Genomic DNA, 11,749 nt, shown 5'->3' with positions numbered 1-11,749 from the left:
CAAATCCAACAACCTGCTGCTACAATCTTTGCAACAGGCAGGCCGGGGTGTTTCTGTTAGTGATGGCTGTGCCGCCTGATGAATCTGCTACCACAGACAACGTGTCCTTGAATATCATGCTGATCTCTAAAAGCACTGTGGTCAGCCCTGCTCGCTGCAATATTAGCCGCCATTACACGGCACTCCTTGTTTTATTGAATTTGTTTTATCCTATTGTCCCATTGTCAGTGGATCTTTGCTGAATCTGCCTAATCACACGCTGGGTGGGAATTAGGGCGGGGACAGTAACTGCAGCCGAGCCTTAATTTCTTTCTTTTTACTATTGAAACTAAATTCATCCAGTTCCTGAAATAATAATGATTTTGGTCAAAGAAAAGATTTGCACTGATCTGATCTGTAATATCAAATAATTGTATTTAATGGAACAAAAAGATTTTAATCATATAATGAAATGGACTCTTTGCTGCTAAATGTTCCCCTCAGAAATCATTTATCATTTGTACCCCTTTCTCTCTTTGTCTGTCTGTCTGTCTGCTTGCTGTCTCTCTACAACTCTTCATTGGCCACTCAGTGAGGAAATGAACTGGTGAACATAAATTGATTTATATTCTCCTGAGTTCACAAGGGCTCATCCATTCTGTAGTTAAATGTAAAGATTCTGCTGAGTCGTGGATTCGCCATATCCACTCTGAACGCAGGCGTCACAGTCTCAATTAAAAGAGTCCTCAGTAAATGATCTTCTTACAATAAAAGCAGTCTTGCTGAAACAAACTGCCTTTTCACACCAATAACAAGCAAAGCCAAACACTGGTATTTTATGTGTGGCTAACAAAGACGCCTCCACTGCCGTCCCCTGAATCCCTCCTCCCATCACCCAACAAACATCACACTCATTCCCTGTATTGATGCTGTATTGAACAGCATCATTGGCCGATGAGACAAAGAGACCAGACATGATGCTTCCAGAAAGGATAACCAATACTTGAGCCTTCAAATCATCTAAACTGCAGCAGCCATTCGGGCATAACTCGTGCACATTTTGGAATGCACTGCAACATAAGAAAAGCACAAGCAAATGGACAAAAGACAAGCAAATTAAGAAAGCATCTTCAACTTTAATCGATGTGACGACACGTACACCATTTGTAGAAGATGCTGCAAACGCTACAAACCACAAAGACAACGCACCACAAACGCTACAACACACAAAGATAACGCACCACAAACGCTACAACACACAAAGATAACGCACCACAAACCCTACAACACACAAAGACAATCCACCACAAACGCTACAACACACAAAGATAACGCACCACAAACGCTACAACACACAAAGACAATCCACCACAAACGCTACAACACACAAAGACAACGCACCACAAACGCTACAACACACAAAGACAATCCACCACAAACGCTACAACACACAAAGACAACGCACCACAAACGCTACAACACACAAAGACAATCCACCACAAACGCTACAACACACAAAGACAACGCACCACAAACGCTACAACACACAAAGACAATGCACCACAAACGCTACAACACACAAAGACAATGCACCACAAACGCTACAACACACAAAGGCAACGCACCACAAATGCTACAACACACAAAGACAATCCACCACAAATGCTACAACACATAAAGATAACGCACCACAAAAGCTACAATACACAAAGACAATCCACCACAAACGCTACAACACACAAAGACAACGCACCACAAACGCTACAACACACAAAGACAATCCACCACAAACGCTACAACACACAAAGACAACGCACCACAAACGCTACAACACACAAAGACAATCCACCACAAACGCTACAACACACAAAGACAACGCACCACAAACGCTACAACACACAAAGACAATGCACCACAAACGCTACAACACACAAAGACAATGCACCACAAACGCTACAACACACAAAGACAATCCACCACAAACGCTACAACACACAAAGACAATCCACCACAAACGCTACAACACACAAAGATAATGCACCACAAACGCTACAACACACAAAGACAATGCACCACAAACGCTACAACACACAAAGATAACGCACCACAAACCCTACAACACATAAAGATAACGCACCACAAACGCTACAATACACAAAGATAACGCACCACAAACGCTACAACACACAAAGATAACGCACCACAAACGCTACAACACACAAAGATAACGCACCACAAACGCTACAACACACAAAGACAATGCACTGCAAACACTACAACACAATGAAGTGTTTACAGAAAACATTAAAAAGTGCTCGTTCAATAATAAAAAAAAAACAGCCAACATTGTAATGCCTAAAGAACGAGACAGATACGTCAGAGGATGCCGTTTGCCACTGTGAAAAACACTTGCGCTCATTTTCCAACGCCACTGATGGATAACCAATGACAGTAGTGAGTCACAAGCCTCGGCCAAAACATGGAAACGACTTTTGTAGGGGACAACCAAAGCAACTCTTTCCTCTGACACGACCTTTCCCACGATTTTGTGTTTCACATTGTGTACATTCCACCGACAGTTCGACAGGAAGTGCGCTGGAAGCTTGGGTCACATCGTGCACCGTAACCCCAACTCTGGCCAGGTGGAACTACGGTTTGCTGGAAAGTACAGCGTTTGCTCTCCTCTCTTGATGACTCTGGACAAGAGAGAAGAGCTGAAACAAGGAAAGCACAGCTGCTTCCCACAGGAAGCCACTCTGCTGACTTGGACAAATGCAACATGTGTTGTATCATCAACATGTGAACTTTTTTGTGCTGGTTTGACACTCAACCTGTACGAGCAAGAGAATCAGATGAGATGATTAAGGTAAGAAATAAAACAAGCCTACGGTCGATACTGCACTTTCGGTGCATTCAAGGACATTTTCTGTGTTTTTTTGGTGGGTATTATGACTATTATGCATTTCCAGCAAAGGAAAGGCAAACATAAAAGCTGCAGTCACAAGTTGATGATGGGTACCTCAGTCCTCCAACATGTTGTCAAGGTAACCCGACACGCTTCTTTTCCAGGCATGGAAAAATGTGGCCCGTTTGAAGTATTGCAGTTGGACAAATGGAGGTTCAAGTGTTTGTTTGATCATGTCCCACTCACACAGGAATGTACTCGACAGTCTGTGGTCCACATGACAGATCTCATCTCCACCAAGTTAAAGAAATAAATGAGAAGATGCAGCGGTGGACAGGTGGGTGCATCAAGGGGATATTTCTCAAGCTAGTTTGCCCCAAAACCCAAAAGAACTAACAGAAACGAATCTGTGATTGCATGTCTTAGACAGCAAAAGAGAGTGGGACTGGGAGCCCATCCCAAACTCCAACGTCTTTAACCTCTGCTGGCCTCCTCATGGGTTATGTGACACGCATATGGGCGCATAGCGGAGGAAGACCCCCTGTGATGAGACACTTTGTTCCCAGGACTTTTGCTTCTGTCCTATTTGCATCCACGAGGATAGATAAAAGAATGGCGGAGAGAAGAGCAGATAGATACCAGAGGCAAATAATCTGGAAATAAACAATTACCCGCCTCCAGAAAGCAGTGCGGGACAAACAGCAATCACGCGCTACGTCTTCTGCGAAGGTCACGGCGAGATCTCATCTCTGTATTAGTCTGAGAGGGAATGAATGCGGGCAAAGTGTGATAAATACTAGTTACTAGTATGTCACAGCAAGAATCGCCTCTTCAGACAGACACGTGAAGTTATGTGTAGTGGATGCCGTGTCCCTCCGTTGTGTTTTGTCCATGTGACGACCCACACAGGGTCAGTTTGTAGTTGCACACTATGCCTGGCTCAAATAAAAACATGAGCCATGAACTAAAGTTACTGCGTCTTCTTATTTTACCAGTTGCCTCTTCAGATTGGAAGACTAAAATATAATTTATGTTCAGCGCAGACTGTAAACCAGAGCGCAGATCAGATTTCCCATTATGTCACTGAACCAGAGTGAACCCATAAAGCTATAATCCCATGATAGCTTGATGCTCTTAATATGATCCATTGATCATGAAAGCCTGTCCCTAGAATTTGGAACCACATCGAAATCATTATTAGTTTGACTTCGGTTTTCCTCTGGCTCTTTATTTGCTATCTCACAGCAGCAAACTTTTCTGTGAGCTGTATAAATTTAGATCTGGAATATCACTGGTTAAGCCATTCAATTTAAAATTAGGAACAAATGCATGTAGATAGTTTAGAATGTTTTACTTTAAATAGCAAAAATAGCCCCACAAATGTGTTTTGTTTTTGTACAAAAAAATCCAGATTTTTTTTATATTAGTTGACTAAATATAGCAGATTTTTCTTTGGGTCACGTCTATAACTTATTCATTAATACGGACAAATAATCCAACTGAAGTTTATCTATTGCATACAGTTATATTACACAAAAACAGGCAGATGGACGGACAAACTGAGCATAAAAAGATTGCTTTTCTCTCATTGAATGTGTGAAACACGCTTCTCATTCTAACCAGTTACCGACGACTCTACATTGCAAGAGATATTATGATGCCATGAAAGGAATGACTAAGTCAGATATTTATCACAACCCCCACATGCTGGCAAGCCAGAGGGAAGCTTCAGAATAAAGAGCATATTGTCCTGTTAAAACACGTCATTATACACAGAGTAGAAACTGCAGTTCATACAGCAGGTAAAATAAAATATCATATCATCTTTCAAAATCATTATCCAATCTGAACGGAAGTGAAGATAATATAGTTATTAACTGACCTACGCTGATAAGTTTACAGGTGCAATAAAGCTGAATTCCTTCGGCTTTGCACAAGGAGACACTGTTCTGATTATCTGAGAGCAAAGCGTGACCTCGTACTTCAAAAATGTCTGGCACAGATAAGGACTGAACACACACGCACACACACATGTTATGGCATCAACTTTAGTATTTTTCATGTTCACACGAACTGATATTTGGTGACCACAGGACATCATTAAAAAACTCATTTTTATAGATCTCTGGAATCTCTCAGTATCGTTGCAGCCAAGCACAACTCTAGAATGTCATTGTGCTTCAGTATTGTAGTCTGTCAAAATTCATTATGATATATATATATTTGTTTTTTTTAGTCGCACAAGGCAGTTTAAAAGTGACCCAGGTAAATATTCAATTTCTATTGCAGTGATTAACAGTACTGTAAACTACAGATTTTTTTTAGTCACTACACAAATATCATCCAGGACGCCCGCCTGCAGCCAGAGGTTGACGTCCGTCACACTGAATAGGACATGGCTTATTACAGCAAGTACAGTGTTTATTAATATTTGATTATATCCCTATTCCCACACTAACCCACAGTAGCAGAACTAGAGACACATGTTCTAGGTTGAGGCATTTATTTATGGCTCTGTGTGTGCATGTGACAGAGAAGTGATGCTGTTAACCAGAAGGAAGAAACCTGCTTCCTCCTCTCAGCTTTGGTGGAACAAACCTGTTATCGTATGGATGCAATCGTACATCTCCATAAAAGTTAATCCATTTGATCTGTGACAACAGAATCACAACTCAACTTTATTTATAAAGCACTTTAAAAAAAAAAGCAGTTTATATAAAGTGCTGTACATCCGTAGATTAAAACATAAATAAGTGGAACACAAGAAGAATAAATAGAAATAGGAAACATAAATATCACGCTGTCTAGGACGCCAATGAATTAAAGTATACAAAGACTTATCAATATACATATTTTCAAACGTTAAAGCAGAAATTCCCCGCAAATGACTGAGACTCACAAACACTGATAGTAACAAAAAGTCATTTTTAAAAGTCACACAGACTCAATCTATTCAACGAGTGAGTCAACAAGTCACCCGGCCAGACACAAACCGCTCTATCGTCATTATTATGTGTGCGGCGTAAGAAAGGAAATGGAATCCCGGAGCGAGACCACATGGACGGTCTGGGAAGCTCACGGAGCAGACGAGCTTCGTTCAGGATAATATTTATATGTCTGGTGAACACTTGGTCCATGAAGTTCCACGACACCATGGAAGTGCGTTGTTGACCCAATGAGGTGATTCATCTGTCCCGAACGACATCTCTGACAGTCAGGATTCCAAATTCACCGGATTATGATGCCGGCGACCGAGTTTACCCGTTGGAGCACGCAGCACGAAAAGGATCCAACAGACGTGTAGTGTGGGTGCGGTGGGAGAAAAGATAGAGGGAATGTTAAGGGGTTGAGAAATACCGAGCAGACAGGTTTACATAAACACAAGGGGTGGTCTTACGTAAGGCCCCCCGCACACAGAGACAGCTAGGGAAACAAAGCATGCAGGACAGATAGCTGGAGTCTGTGATGTGTATGCGAGAGTGTTGTTACTGGTTTCACAATACACCACCGTGATGATTACCACACCAAGAGCATTTCATTATTACTGGTTTTATAAAAATGATAGGGGGGGGGTGTCCCAAGCACGGATCTCTGTTAGGAGTTGGCAGAGAGAAGCAGAACACATGAGAATGCCCAGAAAACAAAGAAAAGACTAGAAGGACACAGGTGCTTTGGACAGGTGAGAAAACCAGCAGGGATTTCCCTTCCAGGATCAGCTTGTAACCGATTAAAGGAGGGAGCAGGGAACAACCTTCATTTTGTGCAGACCAGCGAGTCCCAGTTCAACATGTGAACCAAAGAACATCGAGACAACTTCAAGAATAAGCTCAGCTCATTTTCTACGGAGAGACATTTTCACCATTGTCTTTAAAGTTACTCAGATAAACAGAAACAGGTGAATCTCTGCAGGGATCCTGACCAGCTCGTCTGACCCGTAATAACATTACGAGCTTCTGAGTGGTGAAAACCAGCGCTTTATGTTCATGTGCATTCCATCCCGACAGGACGACGTCGCATTGATGTCGTCTGTTTTAATAGTCAAACCATCCTGGCCAAGATTTTACTGGCTTTTGAAAAGATTTTCACCTAAAAAAGTTTCATGGTTTGCACCGACGTTACAATATACTTTAAAAAAAAATTACTCACCCCTTATGGTGCCATCGGCATTTTCTGTCCCTTCAACACTCACACACACACTAATGAAATTTGCCGGTAGCAATTTGGGCTGGGGTTCAAACCACAAATACACATATCCAATTCATATTCAATTGATTTCCACATTTGAATGAGGTTTGATTCTGATCTCAGAATATCAGATTCCATGGACTTCTTATTGTTATTTGATCGGCACCATATGGGAGGAAAGAAACCGGAATTGGGCCCCTTGAACCATGTAGTTTAAGGACAGCCAACCAGCACTTCTATTTCATTTACAAAACCTCACTGTTCTAGCTACAGCTGTCCACTCAACACACACACACACACACACACAGTCGACGACTCCCACTGATTTCCACCATAATTCCACCGCCACAGCAACGGTATATTGCGCACGATCATGCTTCTTTCTGCTCCGAGATATATAGTCCATTACTGATCAGTAACTTTTCCTTCAGCTGTTCCCACTCATCTGCTTCATTCATTCAACAAATGGAAGGAGGCATTCACAAAGAGAAAGGCTGCATGTGTTTCTGTGTGACTCTGCGGGGGCAGGAATGACGGATTCCACCAAAATGCAGGACTGCTGACATGGCAGATGGGAATGTTTTCATTTGGTTACAAGGAATTCCACAGAGATCTGAAGTCGGGATGCAGGCCGAATAATGTAAAGGAAGTGAAACGTGAAAGGAGGATGTGCCCGTTTTTAACAGAGCAAACCTGTTCCTGCCTCTCGACTGGAGGAGGATGGTTGTGGTTTCAGTGCAGCAATGGCGTTTGGGCTCAGTGAGCTATCAGGCCTGGTGGGCAGCCAAACGTGAGGCTGTGTCAACAAGCTGTGGGCACATTGGTCAGTGACGAATGTCTGGACTCGACATTACAATGGAACAACTTGTGGAGATGGGGGGAAAAACAAAAACGTAAAAATCTTAAACATTCATTCCAGCTAAAGGCATCAGTGGTCTGAAAATGTGACGGCACATTTCCTTTTCACATGATCGCTTATTAAATGTAGAGACAGGTGGGTGAAGAGAAAGAGAGACAGAGCTGAAGATGGCTTGAGACTATATAGGAAGAAAGAAAATGATACATCAAACAATAATAGGATTTTAAGGAAACTAAGAGAGCAGAAATAAAACGAAGACAGAGAAAGTTGGGCCAAATCTAAACCAGCTGCTTGACTTAAACCAGATGTGGGAATGAAAGCCAACGCACACACACACGCACACATCTCTCCCTGTATTTGACGCCAATGAATCAGAGTGAACTGCGTGACTCTTTTATTTGTCACATGAGGGAGGCTGGGTCCAAGCCGTGCCCCCCCCCATTTGTCCTCTTCCTCTACTCGTCTTTGGTTGCTTTATTTTGGTGATCTTGTATCAGTGTAAAGTACGAGGGGCGTTAGCAGGACAACAACGCAGCACTTTAACAGCGGAGCATTAATCCGTCTTAACGGTCTTTCATCGTAAGAGTCTACGCCCTCTGCTGAGTCATTCCATCTTTCTCTTGCACTCTTGCTTCTTCCTTCCAATAAATGCCTGTTCTTGGATTATCTTCCCCCTCCTGTCTGTCGCCCATCATCTCTGGGAACACAGCGCCCTTCCACCAGGCACCATTGTCACAGAATAACCTACAAAAACCTCTCAGATTAAAAACAGTCATATCCTTTAATGGCTTTAACCCTTTAAAGCCCGCACCATGAAGTAATGGAACATTTTTATATAAAGTGTTCTAATTTGTGTAACTTTTTACAAAATCTGGAATTTTTTCATTTCATATTTTATAGATAGCCCCAAATCACAAAAAAAGAAACACACTCTCCTAAAGAGCAGTTCTAGACCACGTTTTGGTGACAGTTGTGAGTAAATGCTGCCTGTTAATGGACAGAAACCTGAGCTCTGGGTGGGCGACCGTCTGGCTTCACCAGAGAGTCACTGAGAAACGACAGACAGGTGTTGAAGAAGGACTTCTGACTCCGAGTTGGTTTAACCAGTTGGGTTGTTGTTGTTGAAGGTGCAGCAGGGCTCGGTGACGCCACCTAATCCAATCCTCACTTTGTGTTCAGATGACAAACAGACATCCTTGTGCATAAATGTCTCTAGGAACTGTTACACCAATATCAGGGACGTCTTTGACCAGCTATGATCTTGAGCGATAAACAGGCAAAAGACTGAAAAGAGAAAAAGTGTATGCATCATAAACTGCTGCTAAAACTGGATTGTCCTGTTGTATTGCTACGAGTCACAGGATGTCAACTTTAAGGCCTACAGTTGATTTTTAGTTCGGTTTATTGCCAAGGAGTGTTTTGGGATGGGGAATTATCCACTAATCCTTCAACTCTACCGTATAAAGAACTATATTGTGCATGAAGAAGCCAAAACAAACACAAAGAAATCAGCTGAGAGTCATTTTCCAGCAGACAAAGAACCTTTTTGGTAAAAATCAAGATGGAGATATTTTTCTTCTCAGACCTTGTGATTGTGTGAAACCGTTGGATGACTGAACCTTTCGTCCTGCAGAATATGACCAGATAAATATTTTAGTTTTAGTCTATCTATCAGAGCAATAATCTTTACATCAGATTTGTTTTTGGTGAAATTACCCTACAGAACATATTCCCATCACCTTAAGTTTTTTAAGTTTTAGTTTTACACTAAGTGTGCAATCAGATTGACTTATTAAATATTTTGTCTGTTGCCCTTTATGCTACTGATGGACCAGCCGTTGTTTTACAACTGTAAATCTGAGTAGAGAGACAGAGGCATTAAAGCCGTGATCATTAATAGACTTGCTGAATTTCTCCCCTGAGACAGAATTGTTCAGTCATAGTCTAACAAATGTACTTCAGCACCACAATCAAGCAGCTAGCAGCTAACTCAATGAAGAAAATCAGCCTACGGTGTCCACAAAACAAGGAAACGGCAGGTGTGGAAGCTCCTCAACCACAGAGCAGAAGTGCAGCAGAAACTTCAAGGCACATTTGTACACTAAATCTGTGACAAAGATGCTTCTTGATGCACTTTAGTCTTGGAAAAATGGACAAAATACTAAACTGCATTGAAAGGAAGCATGACAGACTTACAAAATGAGGACAGGACTTAAAATGACACAGGATTGATAGGTTAAAAGGTCAGACTGATGTCATGAATAAAACTGTAAGGCCTGGCAAACGGCATCTGAAGTGGGAAAATATTAATATTCCCAACAAGAGCAGAAATCATCTGATCAACATGTTGAGGGCTCACAAAGCCTTTGAACTGTATTCACACATAATGTGTGTCAAACCAATTTCTGCAATCATAAAATCATTGTGCAAACTCCTTCTGCGCAGGAAGAGAAATTGCATTGAGGTTCTCAGGATACGTGTAGTGTGTGAGCTTTAACAGGGTGCGTAGGCGACCCTGTTGATTTAAGCAGAGTGTGGTTGGAGATAATCCTATTTCACATAAGGGTCCCACACTAAGTCCCCGAGCAGCACGTGCAGCAGAGGTGCAAAAAAAAAAGATCCACTGCATTGTGGCTCCGGAGCGAAGCGACGACGTGTTGGACCATTTTCTCATCAGCCTATTAAACGGCCACACGGCTGTATGATCTATGATCAGCCGACATGTTAGCCAGCAGGCTAGGCCAATCTGTGTAGACGTAATGCTAATGCAGACAATGAAAACCACATATAAACTCCACTTAGGAGACTCATAGAGATCACCACTGGGTAAAGATCAAATCAGTCCACACAAAAGTAAAATAATCCAAGATGTTAAGAGGACTGGTGCCTTTCAATAGTGAACTCTCTTTGTAGAACTCAGAAAACACACCACAGACATTTATATTAGAATGACAAATAGCACATATGCTACAGCGCCAATTGGCCGACATCTAGTTAACCCTGTCCTCCTGCTCTCAAATACCAAATCGGAAATGCCACAGTTTTCCATGGTTGTGAAATGAAGGACGCGAACAAGGCCCCAACCTTTGAGCTCACAGCAGAAACTAAAATATTTATGTGAATGGATGAGGGACAGCAGAGACCTGTCGGGGCCCAGAGGCTCTGCTTTGTCTTTCTGTGAAACTTTATTTTCAGTTTATAAAGTCCATCGATGGTCAAATTGCTGATTCTGTATGAATAAAGAACAAAGCAGCTGATCTCATTACCAACATTAGTCAAATGAGCTCATCGCACATCAAAAGGACTGCAGTCAGTTCACGCCACTGCTCGTTTCTGCAACAGCAAACATGACAAAGGTTGTTACAAATAACTACGAAACAATGGGGTGTCAATTCCATTAATAATTACTGAATCAACAAATGCAGAAATGGATGGTCTGAATTATGACAGAAATATCCGTAGTATATTGTATAGATTTTGTAGTAGTATATTAATGGATTTGAAATATTCAAATTCATATTAAAGTTGCTAAAAGGATGTGACCTGGGTGTATCTTTTATGACAAACACATCTGGCGGTCCAAAAAGCAATCCTTGAATTTAAAAGAAACATCTCTGCTGAAGATGCTACATAAAGATAATAAACCCGCGTAAATATGTCAAGCATGAATAAATTGCTTGACCTTCATATGGCTTAAAGGGCAACCCGATTGCACTGAGAGGAAAATCCCTGAAGATAAAGACCAAAGGAAAGGGATTTGCATGCTGATTTTTAATGTGTGCAGAATTGTTTAGAAGAACAATTTTGTTAACGATGTCTTG

This window comes from Brachionichthys hirsutus, chromosome 8 (assembly GCF_040956055.1).
Source record: "Brachionichthys hirsutus isolate HB-005 chromosome 8, CSIRO-AGI_Bhir_v1, whole genome shotgun sequence".
NCBI lineage: Eukaryota > Metazoa > Chordata > Actinopteri > Lophiiformes > Brachionichthyidae > Brachionichthys > Brachionichthys hirsutus.
Note: the sequence above shows the minus strand (reverse complement) of the source record.